The sequence below is a fragment of the Talpa occidentalis genome, unplaced genomic scaffold (assembly GCF_014898055.3).
Source record: "Talpa occidentalis isolate TD23 unplaced genomic scaffold, MPIMG_talOcc4v2.1 talOcc4.2, whole genome shotgun sequence".
Classification (NCBI taxonomy): Eukaryota; Metazoa; Chordata; class Mammalia; order Eulipotyphla; family Talpidae; genus Talpa; species Talpa occidentalis.
Genome location: NW_023602073.1, coordinates 19,983,702 through 19,992,957, shown reverse-complemented (window position 1 = coordinate 19,992,957; position 9,256 = coordinate 19,983,702).

The window sequence follows — 9,256 nt, the reverse complement described above, 5'->3', positions numbered from 1 at the left end:
TGAAGTGTCTCTTTTGTTGGTTGTTAGGTATTATTTCATATCTTTCTTTATGACATATTACTTATATAAGAATGTAAAGATGGTAACTTTGCTTCTTCAAAGAAATTAATGTCTGTGTCAATGCAGAATTTTACTTCATTGATTCTAAAATTTCTCCAATTTATTCACACTTATATAACAAAAGACAGCATTGAAAATGTTATACCTCTATCACAGTTTTAGGTGAATATTAATGGAAAAATATTAATGTTTAAAATTTAGATAGATAATAAAATTTCATTTGTGTGGTTGTTGATTAAAAAAAATTTAGATAGATAATGTTATTAAAACATAACAAAAGTCTTTGCTAAATGTATAAAGATACATTTCATTATTCTTACCACTTAATTTTGTTGCAAGTCCTCTTCATACATTTTTCTCAAAAATTGGCCATTGACATGTCCATTCCATAATTTTCTTGAATTTTCTCTATCTCAGAATTTCTCCCTAAGAATTAGAAGAAATCAGGGGCTGGATGACTAGATATGATAAGGAGCATGGTCTTTTATCGTGATATTTCAGTCTTCATGATTTTTTTTTTGGTGGTCTTTACATTGTGAAGGAGGAAAATGATTGATAAAATGCTTGATTCTTTATCAATTTTAAACTGTTTACCACATTTGAATAATTTATCTGTGATCTCTGATGTGGAAAGCATTTCCCATCTCTTATAAGTCACTGTTGCAAAGGTCAATGACATAATAGTATGAACACAAGGAATACCAGACAGTGTCATCACATCACACATCCACAGTGAATCACTTCCGTTATGGTTTTATGAGAAAGGCATTGCTAGGAAGGTGCAAACTGCCCTCCATAAAATGATTCTGGAATGGAAGGCATTTACAATGTTCTCTCATGTATTCCTAATTTCCATTAAAATAATCAAGGCACATAAATATTTCAAATTTTACCAGTCAAGTGGCAATAGCTGGTTCTCTCACCAACTCAAATCATTAATCTATGTACATTTCATTATTATGTATACTCTATCTTTTTAGAATCCAAGAAACTCACCAGAGCATATTCAGGAATATTTTCCCTCTACAAAAGAATAAGCTGTCATTGTGACCAGCTGACTCTAAGAGCAAAGTCCTATCTCTAAATTCAGTCACATTCAGAAAAATATGAATTGTGGAGAAAAAATAAGTCCGTTTCAACCCTTCTTTGGCCACTGGAGTTTAGACTATTAAACCTCTTTGTGTAGGCAGTTTGTGGGCGTTGTGGGTATTTGGTGTTCTTGGTAAATACCTTGGGACCAAAGCTTATAATTACATTGATTGTTTCTACAGAGTATTTTTCTGCTGATTTGATTTAATAATCAACAACAATAATCAACAACAGTTGCCTGGACTTTCAGCTTATTAGTGGTTATTGGATTAAATTATTGAAAAACATAATTTGTGTGTTTGATTCAAGAATATCAAAAAAAGATAATTCAATTCTATTAAATGAATTAGCAAGTCATTGATTTAATTTTTAACTAGTAATATTAAATCTAACAAACATCCTCATTATGTAAAAGTGAGTTGAATACCCTTAGGTTTTCTTGATATTAACAATATGCATCCTTTCAGCTCAACCTGAGGAACTATTTTCGTCCATACTGAGTAATGTCTTTGTTATTTCTCAGAATTCTTAGCAGCATAGTGTTTTTAATCTGGTAAATCTAATGGATTTGTTGTTTTATACTCATGATTTTTGTTTCATATTTAACAATCTATTAACTAGTTCAAATTCACACAGATTTACCTTCATATACCACTTTTTTTTTTGCAATTTTAGCCTTTACAATTTGATATGTGAGGTAGGCACAGCATTTCATTCTAAAACATTTGGAAATTCAGTTATCATACCATATGCAAATCTAAATAATTCATCTCCTACAAAGAGCATATATGTGGGTTTTTTAAATTAATTCCATAAATTTCTTTGGTCACATTGTTTAACTCATTTATATTGCCATTAACAACATGATTATGTTATCCTGCCATTTTACTTTCTCTTTTCAATATGTCAGGCTGACCCTCCATTTACCCCATTTCTGAATATTTTTACTGAACTTTAGTGACTATTTTGTAATGTGGTATTTTAAATTTGTAATGACTTTTGTACTTTTATGAAGTTATTTCTTCAGTGATTTATTCCTCTCTCTTTATTCACACATCTGACACCAAATACTTGGGATCCTTTTTTTAATGCTATTTTCTTTTCACATAATTGATCATTTTTAAAAAATATTTGCTTACCCCCAACCACTCAGGTTGAGTCCCCATAGAATTTCCTTCCCCAAGGCACCCATTTACCACCACAGTCCCCTGTGCTCCTCCCTTCCTCCCTCTGATCCCTCTCTCTCCTCCTCCCCTGAAGGATGTCTCTGACTTATAATGGTATGTTTTTACTTTGTTGTGTTTTGTACTGTTATTATTTTTTATAGTGATGTCATATATGGTTCCCCTATATTCCTGCTATAAGTGAAACCATGCAATAGTTTTCTTTTTCCTTCTGGCTTATTTCACTGAGCATAATTCCTTCTAGCTCCATCTACGTTGCTGCAAATGGCATGAGTTTATCTTTTTTGATTGCTGAATAATATTCCATTCTGTATATATACCACATCTTCTTGATCCTGTCATCTATTTTTGGGCATTTGGGTTGTTTCCAGGTTTTACCTATTGTAAATAGTACTGCAATAAACATAGGTGTAGAGGTGTTCTTTTGAATAAATGTTTTTGTGTCCTTTGGGTAGATCCCTAGGAATGGAATTGCCAGATCTTATGGTAGTTCTATTTTTAGTAGACTGAGGAACCTCCAGACAGCTTTCCATAGTGTTTGGACCAGTTTGCACTCCCACCAGCAATGTATGAGAGTTCCATTTTCACCACATCCTCGCCAACATTTGTTGTTGTTTGTTTTTTTTTTTGTTTTTGTTTTTTTTGATATGTGCCATTCTTACTAGTGTAAGGTGGTATCTCAGTGTGGTTTTGATTTTCATTTCCCTGATGATAAGAGATGTTGAACAATTTTTCATATGCCTGTTGGCTATTTTCATTTCCTCTTTGGAGAAATGTCTTTTAAGTTCTTCTGCCCATTTCTTGACTGGATTGCTTATTTTGTTTTTGTTGAGCCATGTGAGTTCTTTCTATATCTTTGAGATCAGTCCCTTGCTGCACCTCCCCCTGCAGTGACCTTTAGGGCTAACCGGCCCTAGGTCCGGCTGGGCAACCAGCGCGCAGGGGAAGAACAGCAAAACCCTACTTGCCTGCTGCACCTCCCCCCGCAGTGATCTTTAGGAATGGCTTTTGGAGATCCGCTGGGCAAGCAGAGCCTGAAGTGCAGCAGTGGAAGTTCCCTGAAAAGGCAGAAGCTTATCAAAAGATAATGACCACCAAGAACCACTACAAGAATGCGAAAAATCTTTTCCCTTCTTTCTAGAACTACAAACTTTAATCCCTTATCTGTCTTTCTAAACTTCCTCCTTTCTTCTATAATGGTCATTGTTTGTTATGTAGATCACCTCCCTGATGGTGATAGACTGAGCCCATGAGCAAGCTAATTTCTTTGATATTCATTCCTGTGCTTTTGGAAAACATATATACACTGGTCACAAACTCAAAGAAAATTACACTCAGATTTTCACTCTTGAAGTGTGTGTTTGTCATTTCTTTCGCCGACGCCCTGACCACCCTGCACGCTTCTCTCAACCCTGAGGTGGCCTCATCGTCTACTGCTGTGCTGGTCCGCGGCAGGTGGCGCCCAACGTGGGGCCCCGACATTTCATTTCATTTCATTGAGTCTTCCACCCAAAGAAGAGGTGAGTAACGAAGAGATCGTGTTGGGTAAGCTATCTCCCTTCTTGTGTGTGAGTGTGAATGTGATTCCCTTAAAATACCCTCTTTTAAACAGTCAGGGATAGGATCCTCACTGGAGCGTCTGGAGCTCGCTGATAAAGGATGATCAGTTTGAGATAGTGAGAAGTTTTTCTAAGAGTGAATGCTTGTGGTGCTGTGTGTATGTGAGAGTGTATGAATACGGCTCCACGGCCTCGTGGCTACGGAGTCTGAGTGGGCTGCACCCGCGATTCCCGTGGAGGAACGTCATATGGCATAACGGTCATCTGCTCTTCGGAGTAGCCTGGTCCGGGACTTATACGGACAGACCTTAGCTAAGACGCCTCCGCAAGTTCCTGCGAGGGACACGGGCCGGACAGCACAGTTGAAAGAAATCTTTGCTTGAGTGAACAAAAGCACCACGAGACCAAAAACAAAAATCTTTTTCTATCTATATTAAAAAATATGATTGAAACACGAGGTATTAAAGTAAATAAGAAAGCTCTACTGCAACTTTATAAATTTATATTACGGGTATGCCCATGGTTTCCAGAAGAAGGTAGTTTGTCACTGGAAACTTGGAAGAAAGTAGGAAAAGAAGTGAGAGTTTTATGCCCTTCATGGACCATCTCAGGTTCCGAGACAGGCTCTGTCCTTGTGGGTACAAATTAGAGATTTGTTGGTTGATGCCACTGAGGCAGAATTGTGGGAAGGCCAACAGGATGAAGTTCAGAATAATCCTAAAAACAATAATGATCTACTCAAGCCTCTGCTCCCGTATCAAAGGAATCCCTTTCCCAGTCAGAGGATGAGTTTAATGATCATGAATATACTGAAATGCTAGATAAATTAACTTTCAAAAATGATAAACCCTCCCGCCCACCCGCTAACCTTTTTCCAGTTGTTACCAAACCTAAAATTGCATTACATAATAATCCTAATCGTATCAAAGCCCATCAAGGGCCCCTAGGTGGCATTTTAGGATTAGCAAAAAAGGCCAGTAAGGAGATTTTTCATTTTCCCTTATCCATTGAATGGAATGCAAAGATTTTTTCCCAATCAGTGGAGCATCTCTCAGTTTTGGTAATGTCTCTTGTGCTATACAAAAGCTTTTCAGTTTGATGTAATCCCAGGTATTTATCTTTGCCTTCACTGGCACTGCCTTGGGTGATGAGTCTTTAAAGATATTTCTGAGATATATGTCTTATAGTGTTTTCCCTATATTTTCTTCTATATATTTTATGGTTTCAGGTCTTCTGTCCAGTTCTTTTATCCATGTTGAGTTGATTTGTGTGCACTGTGAGAGGTAGTGGTCCAGTTTCATTTTTTTGGATGTGGAGGTCCAGTTTTCCCAGCACCATTTATTGAACAAACTGGCAATGTCCCATTGCATATTCTTTGCTCCTTTGTCTAAGATTAGTTGTCCATATAAGTGTGGCTTTATTTCTGGGTTCTCTATTTGGTTCCATTGGTCTGTGTGTCTGTTTTTGTTCCAATACCAAACTGTTTTAATTATTATGGCTTGTAGTATAGCTTAAAGTTTAGAAGTGTGAAACCTCCTTTCTCCTTTGTTTTCATTAGTAGGGCTTTGGCTATTTGTGGTTTTTTGTGGTTCCATATGAATTTCATCAGTATTTGTTCTATTTCTTTGAAGAATGTCACTGAGATTTTTATGGAACAGCATTGAATCTGTATATTGCTTCTGGGTGGATGGCCATTTTAGGAATGCTAATTCTTCCAATCCATGAGCAGGGGATGTATTTCCATTTCTTTGTTTCTTCTTCAATTTCTTTTAACAGTGTTTTATATTTTTTTTTTGTATAGGTCTTTCACCTCTTTTGTGATGTTTATTCCCAAGTATTTGATTTTGTTTTTGTTTCAATTACAAAAGGGATGTTTTTCTTGATTTCTTCTTCTTCAGATTGTTTGTTTATAGGAAGGCTACTGATTTTTGCACGTTGATTTTGTATCCTGCTACATTCCTGAACTGGTTGATTATTTTGAGTAGTTTTTCTTTGGAGATTTTAGGGTTCTCTATGTATATTTTCATATTGTCTGCAAATAGTGACAGTTTTTCTTCTTCTTTCCCTATTTGGATTCCTTGTATGTCTTTCTCTTTTCTTACTGCCCTGGCTAGGACCTCGAGTATTATATTGAAGAGCAATGGTGAGAGAGGACATCCTTGTCTAGTTCCTGATCTTAAAGGAAAGGCCTTCAGCTTTTCACCATTGAGAATAATATTGGCAGCTGGTTTGTTATATATTGTTTTTATCATGTTAAGGTATCTTCCTTCTATCCCGAGAATTTCAAGGCCTTCATTATAAATGGATGTTGGACTTTGTAGAGTGCTATCTCAGCATCTACTGATATGATCATATGATTTTTATTGCTCTTTTTGTTGATGTGTTGTATTACACTTACCGATTTTCATATGTTGAACCATTCTTGTGCCCCTGGGATGAATCCCACTTGATTGTGGTGTACTATCACTTTGATGCATTGTTGGATTCTGCTGGCAAGCATTTTGTTGGGAGATTGGCCTGTAATTTTCTTTTTTATACTGTCTTTGCTTGGTTTTGGCCCTTAACACTTCCATAGCACTTAAACCAGACAGAATCAGGCCCTGCGGGTTACCATTCACTCCTATGAGAATACCCCTATCAGACACCACCTGAATGTCCCTGTGTTTTTGATCTACTAGCTATTAATGGGGGTTCCACTCCTTCTCATTCAATGATTTTCTACAGCAGCTCACAGACTCAGAATGGTGTATTGCTAATTATGTGTTGTTTATTAGAAAGAATACAAATCAAAAATATAAGTCATGCAGAGCAAGATTAGAAAGGAGAGCAAATTTTCCTTGCCTTCCTTGTCAGACCATATTCCCAGCACCTCCTTGGGTTCCACAACCCAGAACTCCATGAATCTCTGCTGTTTAAGTTTCATTGGTGGCCACATCACATAGATAAAACTAATTAAATTATTGGTAATTGGCAATTAACTCAACCTTCAATTCCTCTCTCCTCTTTGGAATCCAGGGGTAGGACTCAATGTTTAACCTTATAGTCACATGACTTGTTCTCTGACAAACAACCACCATCCTGAATTTAAGTGCCACATTGAGTCCCATAGTCATCATAAACTCTGATGTGTTTGAAAAGGACTTATGAATAACAGGATGCTCTTCTCACCCCTACCACTCAGGGAACTACATGCTTTTGGGCAAGCTGTGACAGGAAAAGAGGACAGAAACCATGTATATATTTCTAAATATATCATATTATCACAGACTGATGAAGGATTTACCATATACACTTTCATGTTTCTTAACACAAAGACAGTTTCACATTTATGCTAACTTGATTTGTGGTATATCTGCATGTGTGTTCAATCAACATTAACACTTAAACAACATATTATTATATATTATCAATTTACATAATTATGTATCTTTTGATGACCTGAGAGAAGAAAGGAGACATTGCAGACATGTTTGCTTTTGTTATGTCAACTTACTCGTCATTTATGGTACATTTCCTTGCTTCCTTTTGATTCAATTTACCATTATTTCCCTCATAAATTCTTCTTCCCTCACTCTCTTGGTGCTATCATCGGCAAATATATTGCTTTTCCATATGTTTTAAACCTAACAACATTATATACATTTGTTGTTATAGAACTTCTTGTTCATGTAGTTAAAGGAGTAGAGAGGAAACATTCAGTTATAATGATATTTTTTAAATCAAAACCCATGAGTTAAAGAAACTTGCCTAAAGAAATGTAATCAAAATGCAATTATAATTTTACATCCTAAACAATGATTTGTTTATTTGAAAAAGAAATCTCAAAATTACAGAATGGTTCCAAGATTAGTGCACTGAATATTGAACTTTTCTTTTCTTTTCCCCACCACCACCATCCTTGTGTTCCCTGTCCCTTCCCTTCCCCCTCAAGAAGCATGTGGATGTCCAGGAGTTTTGGAAAGAGAATGATGTTTTTGAATGATTTCTTATTTGAATGTCCAATATTTGGTTTTATATTCTGATTTGTATTGCTGCATTTTTTTTTCAAAATCCATCCATTTTGTTTTGCATTTGCTGCATTTCATCCTTCTCTGAGAATATGTAATATTTCATGGAATGTATATACCACATCTTAGCAATCAATTCATCCACTGAAGGAGATTTAGACTGTGTCCAGGTCCTAGCAGTTGTAAATAATGATGTTGTAAATACACACACACTTTGGAATATTATTTTGTAATTATAAAAGATGAAAACCTAACATTTACAGCAACAGGAAGGAATTTACGCTAGATGAAAGAACTCAGAGTGAGAAAGATAAACACTGTATGATTTCAGTCTATGTGGAATATAAAGAAGCAAGGTAACTGAACACACACAAACCCCTTATTTCAAGAATACTTGACTGGTTGTGAAGGGGAAGGTAAAGGCTGGGGAGGGGTCACATTCAATGATGTTGGATGATAACTAGATTTCTGGAGGTGTTATCTATGTGGTACCTATGATATGAAGGATCTAACTGTGTTCCTGAAACTTACACAGTGTTGTCAACCAATGTTACCTCAAAACAAAAGAAAAAAGAAAAAAAAAAAAAGCCCATTATAATGCACATGGAAGTAGCATCAATAAGACATCTAGCTTGGGATTTCTTCCTATACTTGTTCTTAGTTATAGTAAATGAAATCAGCACTAAAATTTTCTGTTGTAAACCTAACAATAGAAGAGAAACAAAAATCAAGTTTGATTTATTGTCATGTATTATCCTGTATTTTTAATATTAGTTCACTTCATAATAATATTCAGCCAATTGGGTTTCTGATGTCAAATCATCAAACCTTCAGTTGGTCTTCATGACCAAAGTTAGTTATTAAGATTAAATGTAGGGCCTCCCTGGTGGCACAGTGGTTGAGCACTGGGTTGCGAAGCTACCTTCAGCCTCTGCAGCGCCGGTTTGATCCCCGGCCACTGGGTGAGGATCCCACATGGTGCGCAGACCTCTCCTGCTGCCCGCTGCTCCCCTCAGCAGTGTACTTCGTCAGTCTGCCTGCTTTGCTCTGGCTCTGGTGAATTCTCTCACCCTCCCATGATTCTGACTATACCCAGTGCTATATAAATAAATAAATCTTAAAAAAAAAAGATTAAATGGAAAATATATAAGTTAAAACTTTTGAAAATATGTTTATGTTTATTCACTTAATAACTACTATTTAAATGTTAATATTTTGGAAAGCCAAACTCTAGCTAAATTGAGCTAGAGCTACCTAATTAAATTCTTAAGTTTATAACATCACATTTTGGAAGAACATTAAAATATATCTCCAGATTCATCAACAACTCTGTAAAATACTTATAAGTAAAAACTAT